This window comes from Equus przewalskii, chromosome 1 (genome assembly GCF_037783145.1).
Source record: "Equus przewalskii isolate Varuska chromosome 1, EquPr2, whole genome shotgun sequence".
Lineage (NCBI taxonomy): Eukaryota > Metazoa > Chordata > Mammalia > Perissodactyla > Equidae > Equus > Equus przewalskii.
The window spans coordinates 101,257,308-101,274,724 of NC_091831.1; the positions used below are offsets into that span (position 1 = coordinate 101,257,308).

General features: G+C 39.2%; 1 long non-coding RNA gene across 1 annotated transcript in view; it reads left to right on the forward strand.

Moving 5' to 3' along the window:
- The first annotated feature begins 2,216 nt into the window (after positions 1–2,216).
- The window catches only part of LOC139083331 (uncharacterized), a 42,633-nt gene continuing 27,432 nt past the window's right edge, over positions 2,217–17,417 (forward strand). The window contains exon 1 of the long non-coding RNA XR_011539969.1: positions 2,217–2,914. This is a non-coding gene — a long non-coding RNA (uncharacterized lncRNA). The remainder of the gene's footprint in view (positions 2,915–17,417) is intronic.

A 17,417-nucleotide genomic window follows, 5' to 3' on the forward strand; every position in this document is an offset into this window, starting at 1 on the left:
TTTCCCTATATCATTTTGGGCTTTATGAAATGAGTTAGGTGAGTCGTCATAAGGAGATCTAAGTTCTGGAATATTCTACTTCTCTTAGGAATTGGTATTATATTTTTTATGAAAAAACAAAAGCAAGTCATTTTAACCTCCTGATTTCCAAAATCAGCTGAACATCAGATTCATCTGGGGATCTTAGAAAAAGCATAGACATGTTGGGTGCCCTCCTGGAAGTGTTGGTTGAGCAAGTATCTAGGGGGAGGAGCCCAGGAATCTCATTATTGAAAAATGCTCCAAGGTATTCTGAGGCCCATTCAGGTTGGGAAGAACTGACTGCCCTTCTCGTTTCCTTTTTCCTGGCCGATAGGAAACTCAGTGCTAAATTAGCTCTTCAACCATAATAAATATGTGAGACCCTACAACCCCTGTATCCTTTTCCCCTTGACCTTAGTTGTTTAATTTCACTTGGCTATATCCTGGTCCAGATTTTTAAAAAATGAATGGAGCAATAAATGCATAAAATTCATGGATTTTATACATGGGTAGTTTACAAGGAAATATTTTTATCCTACCTTTGAAACCCGAGAAAATCCACTCTTCTAAAGCCTACAGCTACCTAGGAAGCAGAGACTTAGTCTCTAGTTTTACATGTTTCAACAGAGCTGTCGAGAAGAACCGTAGTGTGGATACGGCAAGTTGGTTTCTACCCAAGTACAATAGTATGTGTGTGTAAGTTCAACCACCAAGAACTATGTATTTGCATGGTATACACCTTGCAAAGGACAAAACTCTTTAATAATGTGGAAGAGAGGCAACGTTCTCCTAAGGAGACTCTCAGAATTCCACTGTGAATGAGGGGAGAGTTGTGGCTAGTATGGTGCTAAAATGCCCTAGGAGGCAAGAAAGAGTCAAGCTTTGGATTTTCTGTGACACAGATAACTCTGTGGTGTCTGCTTTTGTTGTTGAGGACAATCTTAATATCTAGATGTTGAGAGGTTTCAAGTCATGAGGTTTTCACCAGACTATCGGAAATGAGCTAGCAAAAAATTCAGGAAGTGACTGGAATGAGTTGTGGCTGCAATTGCTGGCACTGGTTGCAGAATTCTTCCTCCCTTGATCTTCAGAAGGAAGCTTCTTTAAATTAGCATGTTTACAAGGTAGAAGGGGGAACAGAGCTGGTTATCAAGAATTCACCTTGATGTAGTGCTGTCTAGTCCACAAGGGTAACTCTTTCTTTCCAGCTTAAAAGACACTGGAGGCAGAAGGCAGTCCTGAAAGAAGCTGCTTGGTAAGCAGACTCAGACAAGTGAACCATTCTGGAATCACTGATCTTCAACTGGACATCATACGGGGCTACTGAAGTTGAAGAATGACCCACGCCTTCTGCAGCCCATTAGCAGCAAGCCCTCCAGGCAGGTGTCTTCTGAAGTATGAAGAAAAAATTAAGCATGCAAAGCTTGTTGTATGTCTTCTATGTGTTACAGCTCTAGCTGAGACAAAGTGAGTTTTGTGCAGTCCTATCCTCACTTCCCTAGTGAGCTTGGAATTGGATATGAAAGGAGAAAAACAAAGAGATATTTGTCTTAAGGCTTAAAGTTCTGAACAAAACAGAGAGTGGGAGGGCAGCTAGCCCTTCTCATGTGCTTCAGATAGCTGTTGCTATGCTTTTTCCATATACATACACACTCATAGAAAACACGTAATGTTCATGCTCACGTCTACAAGGGGATATTGACTTTGTTCTGTATATCATACACTTTAGTGTAGTTAGAAAAAAAGAATGGTGAGCTTCCTGGATTGGCCACTTCAATAAGAAATGTTTTCTTTCTGCATAGATCAAGGTAACAAGATCCAGATTAAAAAAAAAATGACACTATTTAGAACAAAATAGCATTTATTTCTCACTGTCCCTAGTGTGTGTGGGAGAGGGGGTAGGTGCCCTTCTTCTTAAGTTATATAATTAACAAAAGTGCTAGTGGTAGGAGAACTCCAGAAAAGTTTATGCCTTTAGGAATACTTTTTAAATTTCTTAATGTTTGAAATTAAAAATAACCGTTATAAACATAGACTGCAAAGCAAACTCTTACTCCACCAAAATGACCTCCTCTTACCCCCGTTGCTTTCTATACATGCCCAAAGAGGATAAAGTAATCTAAAGACTTCTCTAAAGTTTGGAATACTAGAGGCCAAGAAATTCTAAGAACATTTAGATAAATCAAATATTCTCTTCCTTCATCTCCCAGTGTGCAGTCTCTAGCGGCATTACAAGCAGAACTTAAGTGAAAATTTTCCATGGGCCTTCTTTATCCTTATTCAGTTGTGGCGACCAGCATCTTCAGAAACCAATAATTCTTGCAGAAGAACAAGCCAGGGAGGATAAGTATTATTTTTTTCACATCTATGGGCAAAAGCAGCTTTCCATAACAAAAAACATTTCAATCCTGTTGCCTTGAATTGCCCTAGGTGGAAATCATAGGGTTTTTCGCCCCCAGGAGAAATTTTTAGCCACTTGTCGAGTGCAATAAACACAGATTTTTTGTCCTTGCATGTTTTTCCCATGCCTCACTTGAGAAGCCTAAAGCTTAGATATTTCCAGGAATGTTCTCCCCTCCCTCCAAAAACAATGTTGCCCTGCCCCTTTCCCCTTTTAGCCGTGGAGACATTACAGATGATTAAATGAAGTTTATATGTGATGGCAAGAGATTATAGTTACAGCCTTTTTGAACTTTCTTCTCCAGCACCCTCAGGTGGTATGAGAATATCCAAGTGGCAACACTCTGAGGACCAATAATCAAATCCATCTTTTTCTTTGCTCCACCATTTTGTCAAGCAGGAGAAGTCCAGGGTTATGACGTATGGGCTTCCACCACATGTCGGCCGCAGGTTTCAGCAGTTGTGCCACAACGTGTTGCTCATTCTTCATCAGGTAAATAAGAACTGAGTTAACTGACAATCATGGTATATAAAAGTTCTGAGTTGCTTTGCCTGTGGCCATCAACAAGGTCTTGGCTCAATAATGAGAGCAACCATTTATTGAGTATTTCCCCTGAGCCAAGCACTGTACCAAAGCTCTCCTACATTTTCTGTGTAATCTTTTCAGCAATGGGCAAAGTAGTGTGGCCGCCCACATTTACAGGCAAGAAATGATGGATAAATGTGGATGACTACTCTACTTTGTATGCTGTCGAAAAGATTACACAGAAAATGTAGGGGAGCTATGAGTATAGTACATTTGAATATGCAGCTCTAGTCATAATATGCATCAAGATTGTATTAATTTTCTATTGCTGCTATAGCACTAACCACCACAAGTTACTGGCTTAAAACAATCCCCATTTGTTATCTCAGTTCCGCAAGTCAGAAATCTGGCTATGACTCGCCCAGGTTCTCTGCTCAGGGTCAGAAAAGACTGAAATCAAGATGTCAGCTAGAGCTGGGTTCTCATCTGGAGTTCAGGGTTGTCTTCTAAATTTATGCAGATCGTTGACAGAATTCAGTTCATTGTGGCTGTAGGACTCATGACAACTCATTTCTTTAAGGCCAACAGGAGAGTTTCTGCCACTGCCCCTTGTCTCCTTAAGGGCTCATCTAATTGCATCAGCCCCATTCAGAGTCAACTGATTAGAGACCTTAATTATATTTGCAAAATCTCTTTTGCTTAGTAATGTAGCATAATCATTGGAATGATATACCAATACGTTTACAAATCCTGCTCACAATTAAGTGGAAGGAGATGAAAAAGAGCACGCACACCAGGAAGGTGAGAATCTTGTGGGCCATCATAGAATGCTGTCTACCACATGCTGAAGCAGGCATCCCACATATAAAATAAAACAGAGGAAGATGGGCACAGTTTGGCTCAGGGCCAATCTTCCTCAGCCAAAAGAAGAGGATTGGCAGTGGATGTTAGCTCAAGGCTAATCTTCCTCCAAAAAAAAAAAGAATAGTTTTAATTGATTGATTTTTTTAAAAAACACTTTCTTGATTTACATTTGTTGGGAGAGGCAATCTGCTGTGGGTTCCAAGTGTCCCTGCATGTTCTTGCTGAATGTGACAAACCACAAGTCTAATTATCCTCACCCTGAAGTGGTTCTGTAGCTAGACGTGTAATCAATTAAATAGGTTAAGATGACCACAACATGACTACCCATGATCTCTAGCCTGGGAATATGCTAGACTTACATTAGAAACTAACTTTACAACATCAGATCTCATTAAATTGGGTTCCATCAAAATGTAGATTAGGAATTCCAGAGTGTGACAGTACCAACAGCTAGCAAGGCTTCAGTCTTCCAAGGAGTTGATGAGTCCACTGATGTGAGTAGTAGGAGAGAACATAGAGGTGCTAGTTAACTTAGAGATACATCACTTTATCCCATCAAATAGTTCTCTTAAAAAAAATAGTTGTGGGCCAGCCCGGTGGCGCAGCGGTTAAGTTCGCACGTTCTGCTTCTTGGTGGCCTGGGGTTCACTGGTTCGAATCCTGGGTGTGGACATGGCACCACTTGGCACACCATGCTGGTAGCATCCCACATATAAAGTAGAGGAAGATGGGCACGGATGTTAGCTCAGGGCCAGGCTTCCTCAGCAAAAAAGAGGAGGATTGGCAGTAGTTAGCTCAGAGCTAATCTTCCTCAAAAAAAAAAAAAAAGTTGTGACATTGGTTAGCAAAAAGAACAAATGAATCCATAGAAAAAAAGACCATTTGATACTATATTTATGTCATAGTCTGCCAACTTGATAAAATAACTTGGGCTTGATTGAACTACTTATACCTGTGAAATTATTATCCTAGGGCAAGGAAGAAAAAGAACATGATGAAATGAACTAAATAGTTCTAAATAGTTCTAAAGGATCAAACTAAGCAATAGTATATAAACAAAGAAAGAAATAGATAAAATTAGTCTCAAAAATTAGCTTTTTCTCTCTTCCATGGGTATTTCAGACACTTTTCCAATCCGTCATTTAAACATTTTTGCTTTCATGGCAGTAATTTGCCATGAGTAATAAAATGCTGATGACTTGGTGTCCAACTGGCAAATAAGTTTGCAGCAATTTACACCTACCTGTTTGAGGCAGATAAAACAAAGCTAACTGCAAATGAAAATTGCACAGCTCAAACTTCTCCCACACACATATACCATCATCATGGGGTTAAAAAAAGTCTCCTTTCCCACAAAGGCAGCCACCCTCCCTATGTCCCTTTTCCAATCAAATTAAGAAACAAAGCCCTCGTGGGTAAATCATTGCAATGCTAATAAAATCCAGACAGGCATCTTGAAACTTGAAACAGAAAAAACAAAATTATCCAATGGAAATCATTCATTAGCAGTCCCTGGTTCATTGAAACTAACAAAATGTGGAAGAAATATGATCTGAACGTGTCATGGATGATAATGATCTTATGCCTATGCTGTGCTTTCTACCCAGATGGATCTGAAACACTTTTCAGAGTTTCCTAAATGGTGGGAAAGAGGCAATTGACCATTACTTTAAATTAATAACTTCTGGGATAACTAACGGCATAGATTAACAACTGGATTCCATCATTACTCAAGAGTTGTAAGAAACTTAACGCAACTCTGGCTACAACCTACTTCCACTAAAGGAACTGAGGAAAGAAAATGCCCTACTAGCAATCCATGTTTACACCACACCTAACACCTGCCTTGAGAACCAATCAGAAATAAGGAAGACGTTCTACTCTCTCTAGTATGGCTAATGATTACTTCTTCTTGTTGTTTTTATTGCCTAAGCTCTTTCCAGAATTGCCCTTGAAAGCATTAAACCACCCCAGAGTGAATCAAGTCAGCAGTAGCAATCGTAAACATTTTACTCTACTGTATAAATGCTGACCTGTGACTACTCCTACCTTGCCATCTCACACACACACACACACACACACACACACACCCACCCTTTGCTACAGAATTGATCTCAGAAAGGGGAATAAGCTTGGAAAAGTTACTGGAGCAATGATAGCGAGGAGAAATAAGGACTGGCTGTAAAATTAGAAGCAGCTTCAGTGAATCTTTCTTTTGATTGACTCCACACCACCATCTTTGCTTACTCGTCATCTTTCCAACCATCTTTTGAAAACATGCACCAGTTGCCTTCTGGAAAATATTTCACCCACTTTAGATGGAATCTGTTGATACTATGGTAATCAGATCCCCTGCCTTCCCTTGGAGAATGGGCAGGTACATCTAAGTTAGGCCAGGTGGGCACTTCCTCCTTGGAATTTGGATTATGAATAGAGGGGCAGAAAGACTGAAAGTGATTGAGGTCATTTATTCCAGCGGTGGTGCACGGGCAAGTCTGTTGAGTTCCTGGTACCTGGGTCCTCTGCTGCTGCCTGAGTCTGCTCATTTGCAAGTGTTATCCTTAAGTTTTCCCTCCTGTTCTATAAGATTCTCCATATATTTCTAATAGATATTCTATTGACTTAAGTTTTTCAAAGTTAGTGTCTGTTGCTTTCAATCAAAAACTACAGTTTCTGAGTTCTATCTGTGTCACTTATAAAATATAGCTAAAAATTTCACTTCAGGTTTCCATTCCAAAAGGTATTTGTTTTAGTAGACCTTTGAAGTGAAGTATAACATATACACAGAAAGTGCACAGTTCATAAACATAGTTTGATGAAATTGTACAAATAAACCTGTGTGTTTACCATTCAGAAGAAGATATCAAACTTAGCTACTCACAGTGTGATCCACTTCCGAGCAGCCTTGGCATGAAGCTTGTTAAAGATGGAGAATCTTAAATTGCACCCAGACCTATTTAATCAAAATCTACATTTCAGCAAGATTTCCAAGGAGATTCATATGTGCACTGGAGTTTGCTAAACATAGCTATAGAACATGAATAGAGATCTATAAATCTCCTTTATTAATCTACTCAGTCATTACATCCTCAAAAGCAACCACTTTTCTGATTAACCCTGGATTATTTTTGCGTGTTCTTGAACTTTCTGTAAGTTGATTTGTGATCTGTATTTTCTGGGGTTTTTCTCCTTTTGCTCAACATTATGTTTAGAGATACTTCCATGCTGTTGTATGCAGAAGTTTGTTCTTCTTATTAATCTTATTTTTAATTGCTGAAAGAATATACCACATTTTATCTATTTGCGGTTGAAAATGTTTGGATAATTTTCGCTTGAGGGCTGTTATGAATAATACTGGCATAATCGTGACCTTTGAAGAACGTATTTATGTATTTCTGTTGGGTGAAATTTTAGGATGAGAATTGCAAGGTCATGGAGGATGAGTATGTTTAGTCATAGCAGATACTGACAAAAAGTTTCCCTAAGTGGTTGTCCCAGTTTACCATCAGAGTATGAGAATTCTAGTTGTCCTTCCATCGATTAGATGTCCTCACTATCTATTGACATTGTTAAATGTTTGTTGGTTGGCTGGCTGATTGGATGGTTGGTTTAGCCATTCTGGTGGTTGTGCAGTGACATCATATTGTCATTTCAATTTGTATTTCCCTGTTGATTGAAGCTACTCAGCACATTTGTGCACTTTTTGGTCATTTGGATATCTTCTTTTGTGAAGTGATTGTTCAAGATTTTTGCCCAATTTTTAAACTGGGTCACTCTATCTTTTTCTTTTCGATTTGTAGAATTTCTGTATGTAGTCTGGAAATGAGTCTTTTGTCAAATACGTTTTCCTATATCTTCTCCCATTCTGTGGCTTGACAGAGCTTTTTAATTTTAATGAAATCCACTTACCAATCCTTTTCTGTATGGTTAGTGCTTTTTACGATCTGTTTACAAAATAGTGGCCAATGCACTGTTTTCCCTTTTTGTAGTGGAAGAGAGAGAAAATCTCCTGGAAGATAATAATCCCTCCAATTTGGGAAGATGACATGTTCAGCTGAAAAGTATGCCTTTTGCTTACACTGATATTATTTGTAGAAGAATAAATTACTTTTCTTATAACCTCTAATGATACAATCGAAATTTTCTACCCAAATACCTCTGATCCAAAAAAATAATATAGAGCCACCTTGCCTGAATCACGGAACTCAAGTCAAAATTGCTGAGTTTATATTACAAATTACTTAACAAACCATGGTGTCATCAACTGAGAGCAACTCCGATCAGTGAAGGCAAGAAGTTAACGCTCACGGATTTTACCAGGAATTTTCCTCTACTCACATTATACATTAACAATAAAATTGAGCAATTTCTGATACAAAATAATCAATGACCAATTTTACCTGTCAAGAGTACACTGGTACAATTACCTAGGTAATCCAAGCAAATGCATGATTTTGCCTGGATTTCTTGGATAGCAACTACTTTTGTCAAATCTTTATTATGCACCTGCAGTATATCAGATATGAAAAAAACTACCGAGGTGATTATTCTTCCCTATACACCATATGACATCAGAAAGAGCATCTATGACATGCAAGAGAGAAAGGAACACCACTTCTCCTACTAAGAGGAGAAGTAATAGTGAAAACTAAAAATCCGGCCATGGCATCCTCACGTCCTGCAAGTAGAAAAATGAAATGGCATGGATTCTTTTCTCTGGTGCATGGTGATTTGGAAAAGACATATTATACTGTAGCCAGCAGTACAGAAAATGCAAACTATTTATTGAATACCTTTTCATGCAAGACAATTTATATAGAGTCATTTTATTTAATTTGACATAAAAACTGATGAGATGAGTAGCATTATTACTATTTTGCAAGTGAGGCAACTGGGACTCAGAGAAAGTTAAACAAACATGGCCCAAATCACACACCTAGTAAAGAGCCACCTGACTTGAAGGGCATGGCCTACCCATGTCATCACACTTTCTCTTCCAGTTGAGATATTTCCTCAGCCAGATTGAGATCCTTTACCTAGGATGCTGGACCCTCCACATCTACTGTTGTCCACTCTCCCAGCAGACCGTTCCCATTGGCTCACCCACCACAGTCCCTGAAGCACATAGAGGAACCGAAAGGGTCAGTAGAATTCAGACTAGGGTCCAGTGCGACAGGAGAGCTGGAAAGAAAGCCTTTATGCAGTAGTCCAATTCCCTATGCAGTTTGTTGTGTGTCTCAACACATTTCTTCATTTTTCTCATTCTACCTTTAAGGCTTTAGCCTTCTTTCCAGTTTTCATCATTTGGTTTACTTATGGAAAATGTTTCCATTTCATTAGCTTTATTCAATTGAAATCTCCAGAACAAAACATCCTTTGTTCAATAAGGAATTAAGTAAAGACTGTAAGAGCTTTTAAACTTTAGAAGGTCCTGGAACACTGGTTTTAATAATTATGTCCTGTGTGAATAATGAACACACCTGGACTACACCAGACCATATTTCATAAAGAGTCTTATTGTAATTTTCACTGTCTTTGTCTAAAAATTAATGATAATCTGGAGTGTGAAACAGTGAGAGGCAGGGATTATAGTGGAAACAACATGGGCTTTGCCATCGGATCACCGTCTGTATTCCAGGCCTGCCTTTACTTGCTGTGGAGTCCCAAGGCATTCTAATCTCCTCTTCTGCACCTCTCCCTTGTGATAGGATACTATAAGAACGTCCAGTGAGTCATAAAGAGGATAAGGAAATAAAAATACTATGCTGGAGTTTTTCTATCTTTCTAAAACCAAAATTCCTTCAGATAAGCACCCAGGGTATCAAGACAAGCATGTCAAATCTTGTCCAGGAGTCTGGCCAACTCCAGGTATGAATCACACAAAATAGGCAGCACAGAGAATCTAGTAGCTGTGTGAGAAATAGCTCAGGGAAACCTGATCTGAACGCCCTTTAGAAGACCAGGCAGTCTGATGAGCACGAGGACATGAAGCCAAGCCATCCTGTGTGAGGATGGAGGACTGTGCAAGCTACCAAACCCAAAATTCAGGAACTGGAACCAAAGAAAAAGCCTGATTTATGAGGTAATTTAAATGGAAACTCGGTGGGTTCAGTAACCAAGGACAAGTAAACCCTCTCTCAGACTGAACTTGGAAGATGAAGCAGGAGATCCAGGGTTATAACTGGGACATTGCCCTAGGAGCAAAGCAACAATATGGAAGAGTATGTGGATCCAACAGCTGAATCTATACGTGCACTCTCCAGGGTCCTTCAGAATTAATATGGTTCTTTTATTAAGATATCTAGGGGCCGGCTCCGTGGCCGAGTGGTTAAGTTCCTGCGTTCCGCTGCCGCAGCCCAGGGTTCGGATCCTGGGCGCGGACATGGCACCGCTCGTCAGGCCACGTTGAGGCGGTGTCCCACATCCTACAACTAGAAGGGCCTGCAACTAAGATATACAACTGTGTACAGGGGGGTTTTGGGGAGATAAAGCAGAAAAAAAAAAAAAACAGATTGGCAACAGTTGTGAGCCCAGGTGCCAATCTTTAAAATAAAAAAAAGAAAAGAAAAGAAATCTGTAATATACTCCAATAAGCAACTTCCCCAACTCAACTTTCCTAGTTTCTTTAACTTGGCTTCATCTTATGGTTTTTGAGTGGCCATTATGGTCACTTTCTTCTGAACATATCATGATTTACCCACTACTATCTTTAAGTGAAGGGACTTAAACACAGTAATATTCTTCTGTGTTTCTGGAGGCTATACTTCCTAAAATTCAAAATCGCTTTGGCAAGGGGGGGCAACTTTGGTGACAAGGTCTGTCCTGTCCACCCCCATCTGCTGTTAAGTATATTTCTAACCCAAATTTGTGCACTGGCTTGCTTGTGGATCGGTGTCAGACTTCATTTATGTCTATAAAACATGGTGTAAAGGATTGTAAAAGATCTTCCTGTAAAGAGGGAAAAAATTCTCTCCTGTTAAAATTTCTTGTGTTTAATCCTTATAGTCAGTTTGCCAGATTTCTAACTAGGCTCATTAATTTACTTAATTATTAGATTTTAGAAAGAATTGAACCCTCGATTTAAAAAGCCTGAGGGCATAGTTCAATAAAAACTTGCATTAAAATATCAATGAGCAGCTGCAATAATAACAAAAGTAAAATCTCTATAAAATCCATCAAGCTGCACACTTTGCCCACTACTTTGTCTGGACAGACCAATTTATATGAACAAGTTTAGCCTCCTGCCATAAAATTAATTTGTCAGCTCTCCCTTAAGCGTGGCATGCATGGCTAAGAGACATCTTTTCCATTGACATGTGCTGCCTCTAATATCTTAAAGGAGAAATTGAGGCAGTGTTGGGTCTATTGCGGGGGGCACTGGTTTAGACATAGTACACTTTGGGACTAGACCTGACAGCATCACAAGTCTTTGAGTAGATCACATAATTTATCTAGGCCATAGTTTCCAAATTTTAAGGTGAAGTTGTTGGAATAGATGGCCACCATGTTTCTTTCCAGTTCCATAGTTCTTTGAGTCTATGAGAAAAGGAGTCAATAAGTCAATAGCAATACCAAACTCACAGAATTCTGTTGACGTTTTATATTTTGGATATTAGTCACTGTATTCAGCTATTCAATTTGTTTTCCAAACTTTAGAATCATGTCGCTATGAGCAGTTCACATTCCTTTAGAATCCATCAGCCCAAAGTTAATTATGGAAGTTTCTAAAACATAGAGAAGATATGATCCCCGCCCTTGATGTTCTTACAGCAGAACTTCTGTTTTGCAGTCCACTCAATTATCGTAGCAGACTCCTTTTCTATATGCAGAAACATCTCCCAGAAATAATTAGCTGCAGACGCAAAACAATTAGGTGGTTTCAACCTCATAAAATGTGGTTGTTGGTTAATTGACTGATATTCACATTGCAATATTTGCATCTACCCCCTTACCACCTGCAAAATTTAGCTCGCAAAAATAGAAATGAGGTTCCAAAATTATGGCCTGGCAAGTGTAGCCGATATAGTCAACGTGACCTGCGTTTTCTATGGGCATTCTTAATAGCACTCAAAAATGTTCAGGCATATGGAAATATAACATGTTAATCTCCGGACTGCAAACTCTTTGTGGGAAGAATAATGAATACCAGGGGCTTGGAGATACACCCAAAATTCACCTCTATTTTCTGTCCAAGCCTGTTTTCCTCTGTGGGCTCATGCCCTCAGGCCTCTTACATCTGAAGGAACTGGTTTGTATCTTCTTTGCGTCGTTTTGACAAATGGGAAGCCCTCTCCTATGGGAAGGCCCATGCATGATAAGCAGGCTGCATATCAGTAAAGCATATTTGCTTTGACTGGAGTTTTCTCCTTTTCATCATGGTTTGAACTGAATTATTCACTTTCTTTCAAAAGTTCTCCCTAGTGACCAGCTATATATTAGCCACACCTCATCTGAGAACCCAAAACACAGGGATTTTTTTTCTCTTTACCTAATCTGTTGTCTAAAATTTAGAGCCAGAGGGCCGGCCTGGTGGCACAGCAGTTAAGTGCGCATGTTCTGCTTCGGCGGCCTGGGGTTCACAGGTTCGGATCCCGGGTGCAGACATGGCACTGCTTGGCAAGCCATGCTGTGGTAGGCATCCACATATAAAGTAGAGGAAGATGGGCATGGATGTTAGCTCAGGGCCGGTCTTCCTTAGCAAAAGGGGGAGGATTGGCAGATGTTAGCTCAGGGCTAGTCTTCCTCAAAATAAAATAAAATTAAATTAAATTTGGAGCCAATATTCTGCCATTTAGCATTAATGGACTAAGTTAACCAGACCAGACCCTTGATATAGTGAAAAAGATACTCTCCTTGACCAAACTCTAGCCAGGGTCCTCTGACCCCTTACTCCAGTAGGCCCCAATCTTGGCCTATAAAGACTTGGCCTAAACACTAATATAGTCTCTAACAGCTCAAGGCCACCCACCTCCCTAGGATAACCCTAGCTCCCCTTAAGATGTCTCCCTGAGAAAACCCAAGGCTGCCAGAAGAATTTACTGTCTGTTCCAGCCAGCATCTGGGGATGGGGCCACCCCCATCTCCCAGTCCCTATGGGAGGGTGAGGAGCCTAATTTCTATAAGCGTCAGTTAACAAACCCAGATGGGATTTACATGGACCAACCCTCCTTCCCGTTTTTTGTAATTTTTCACTTCCATGACTCTACTGAGCCCCTGCTCACCCCACCACCAACCCCTCATTCTCCCTTTAAAGGGCCCAGTAACCTCTACAGTTAGAAGCTCAGTTCAGTTCACATTGGCCTCTTTTCCCTATTGCAATAATGTATTACTGATTTAAACCTGTCCCCACCACTTCAACTTGTGTCTGGCTTTGTTTGTTTATCTTTGAAAATACCTACCTAAATGCCAAAGAGCACATGGTACCCGGAAGGCTGAAACCATTACAAAAGAGACATCTTGGCTAAGAGTCTTTTGGACGGGCATCATCTCAGCCATGTCTGGCTTTTGAATTACTAGCCACACCTCTCGAATCTGTGATGACCTAAAATGAGAGTGCCTACCTCGGTGGGAAAAATCCCTAAACATTTCCCGAGATTTTCAGTCCGGAATCAGGTCCGCCAAAGGAGGAGCTTTGCCTCTTTGAGAAACACGGGGACTTCCTAGCACTTTCTGTGTCAGTTTCCTCTGTGGAGCTGCCTGGTGTTGGTTTCAAACCCCATTGACTTGTTGTTTAAACTGCTGAGGTGTTTTTAACACCTATCTGTTCAGCAAATCTTTGACTCCTAGCAGTCAACTTTTGCTGGTCTTGATACCATCAGATTACAGCTGTGTCTGGTTGAGAATTGAAGCTGCTTATCCCTAACCTGGACAGTAACCTGGACAGCTTTTGTGAGGCCTTGATATATGAGGAAAGTCATTTCAAAAAAGGAAGAGGACGTGAAGAAGCAGGAGGAAAAAAGAAAAGAAAGGCAAAAAGATGGGGAGAGGAGGAAGGAAGAGACAGGAGGAGGAAGGAAAAGGCAGATGAAGGAGAAAGAGGAAGGAAAGAAGAGAAAAAATTCCCGTCTGACTTAATGGTACATCACCCTATTCAGCAACAAGTGTAACTTTTTCTTTTTTTTTTTAGTTTGGAAACATGTCCATGGTTTCTCAATCTAGATCCCTTTTTTTGGTATTCACAAAGCAATGTGTTGGGGAAAGGAGGAGACAAAGAAAAGAAAGAAGAAAAAAAAAGAAAAAGAAAGCCTTTAGAATAGCAGAGAATGCCGATATGGGCAGACCCAGATGCAGAGAAAATGGATGAACGCCCCGCTCAGAGCAGATGCCACAGCTGGTGTTAGAAATGAACTCAGGGGAGGTTACCTGGACAGCCGTCCCGTAACTCCAACACCAGTTCTGTTTACCCTTTACTGACCAGAGAACACCATCAACACAGAGTTAATGCTGACTTGAAATATTCTCAGACATATGCCACACTTATTTCTTAATTGCAACCTTAAGATCCTCTAAACATATTATGGAATAGACCTAAATTAGATAGACTCCTAAAGGTAATAATTAAAACATCTTCTGGAGGGAATGAGAAAGAGAGTTGAGAGATGTATTTGTACACTGTGAATGAAGAAAAAAGCTGAAAATCGCTTCTCTCAATAAGTAATTATTTCTAGAAAAGACAATGGCAGAAACATCTTTGCCAAAGGGAGAGGTAAATGCTGTGTGGATCAAGGTTAATAGAGCCGAACTTTTAAAGGAGGTGGGATCTGGGATCTATGTCCTTCAGTTCTAGTATGATAACTTTATAACTAACTGTTCATGGAAAGAGAGTAACTTAATCAAAGTAACAGGAGAAGGTTTGCAAAATGAAAGTTGAATTCCAGTTCAGGATAGGTTATCGACCACACGAATTTTCCTCCTCTACCTCCCAAATACCCAATAAATGATAGTAAAGGATAGTAAGGAATAAAAATAGATATGAATCTACAAAACCCTGGGCCATCAGACAACCAGAGATTTTGCCACATTTCTGGAAGCAGAAAGTATACAGGAGATGTTATATTATGAAGTCAATGGGGAAGACACAGCCCAGAATGAACATAGAAGAGACTAATGCTGGAAGCTGCCAGCCTGGCTGGCAGGCTCCAGAAAGCTTCTGGCATTAGACTGAGAGAAAGAAGTGGGCCTGAAAGAGAGGGGTTTGGTGATGGTCAAGGGTCAGCTTTCCCCTCCACCCCAGCAGGCAGAACTACTGGCAATCTGATGTTTACTCCAGGCAAAAAATATCACATGGCCATTCTTTAAAGGAACTGAACTATCTAGGGAGAACTTGGGAGCTGGTGAAGGTGTAGGACTACAGAAGAAAGCTCTTCTTGTTGTAGCCTTCGTGGGTCTTTTCCTATGATTCTAAATCAACGTGCATCAATCTACGAGCCACATTTGTGTGATCAGAGATTCAAATCAAACTTATTCCTTCTTTATTCTTGAATAGAGATGAATCAGCATCTCCAGAAAGTTGAAGAATATTTTAGCATGAAGAAAAAAGGATTTAAAAAATAAAGGAAGACATAAATGGAATTAAAAATGGACTTCAAGAAGGGTATAGGGGAGAAAAAAACAGAAAACCTCTAATAATTATCCTTGGAGAAATGTGAAAAGATACTATATTCATCAAACAAGAACAGGCTACTATGAAAAATGAACTATTGGTTAACCAGAAGAGTTTCTAGGAATTTAAGATATGATCACAATTGCAGAGGAAAAAAAGGAGAAAGTAGGATTGAGAAATAAAGATAAGTATATCTCTCAGAATGTGGAGCACAAGAAAAAGAGACAAAATGTGAGAGAAAAAGATAAGAAACTTGAGAATTAACTCCAAAGGTTTGACGTCTAATAATGGTGGTGTCATAAAGTCAACAGAGCAAATAAGGAGGGAGGAAATTATCAAGTCAATAGAAGGAGAGAGTTATGGATTTCAGGGAGATGTACGATTTCAAAATTAAAGGGCCTGTCAAGAGTCAAGCATGACTAATGCAAATGAAGCAAAACTTAGACACATAAATGTGAAACTATAGAACACCAAAGATAAAACTGTAAGATCTTAAGTTTCCACAGGGTAGGAAATAGTCGATCTAAAAAGATAGAATAAGGAGCAGGAGAAAGGGGGAGAGGAAGAGAAAGAGAAGGAAGAAGGAGAATCATTATATTATTATTACATTAATATCATTATTCTTATTCTGGAATGAAACATCATTTTAGCAACAACAGAGGCAAAGAAATTTCACACAGATTTCGTCATTATTCACAGAGCTCACAGGTGCAAGTGATGAAAGTTGCTGCGAACATACCTTTTAAAGATCATGCTAAAAAGCAATAAAGGAAGTGGTTATATTATGGAGATTCACAAATTTTCTCTTCTGGATTAAATACAAAACGTATATGGTAACTTGCAGTTTTGGCTAAAATTACAGCGACAGCACTGTATGGATTCAAAAAATGTCTATGTCTGACACGATTAAGATGGAAGCAAGGATGATTCTGAAACAGCCTTTAATGACCTCACAGGTGGCTCTAGAGAAGATGGTGATACGCGTGAAGACTTTGAAAAGAATCTCTCTGTAGAAAGATAAATGTAGGAAAATATTTCTAAATGAATAGTACGTCCATATAACATACTTTACTATATTCTTCTATTCCTAATTTACTAAATTAAATATAATAAGTAGTCAGTTGACTGTTTTATGACATATAAATGTCTATATTTAACTTAGCTGATGAAAAAGCTTTTCATCTGGAAAATTACAGGATCTGTAATGATTTCAGAATATAGTAGAATTATGTTATTAATATTAATAAATTAAAAATAGTAGTAGATCTGACAGAAATTGAAAGGTAAAAAGGAAGAAGAAGTAGATAGAACAAGACATAAAGGTTTAACTATATTAAATAGAATTACAGAAAGATAAACTAAAAGTAAGACACGTGAAATTTTATCATAATGGAAATTCAATAGATAAATTTCAAGTTGCTAAATGAAGGAGGAGAAATAGCATAATATTTAATAATTTGGAGGCAAGAACCTCCAGAATTTTAAGAAAAAATGGGTAGAAGGGATTGCCTCGGAGAAGACAGAATGTATTTTGGGGAAGTGTGAGATTATTCTTGAGTGTTCGTTAAAATTAAGACAGTTCAAACTTCATAGATCATATTCAAATATTCTAGGCCATACTGGAACCCTCACTGTGAGTAAGAATTAGGTGTTTTTGATATCCTAGGTTTACAGGGAGGAAATTAAGACTCAGAGAAGTTACATGACTGCCTAGGTATAACAGCCTTAAAGGTGGTAAAAATGAAGCTTTTAAAACCATATTTTCCAAATGCTATTCTCTTTGGAAATCTCAAAATAGAGGTGGATACTAAACAATGTTATTCCAAAATTTTTCAGATCTTCTCTCATCAATGTATAGAATGTAGTTAAAGCCAGGTGTTGGCAAACTTTGTTTTTTATAAAAGGCCAGAAAGCAACTACTTTTGAATTTGCCAGCTGTGTGGTCTCTGTGGCAATCACTCAGCTCTGCCATTGTAGTGCAAAAGTTGCCACAGACAATGCATA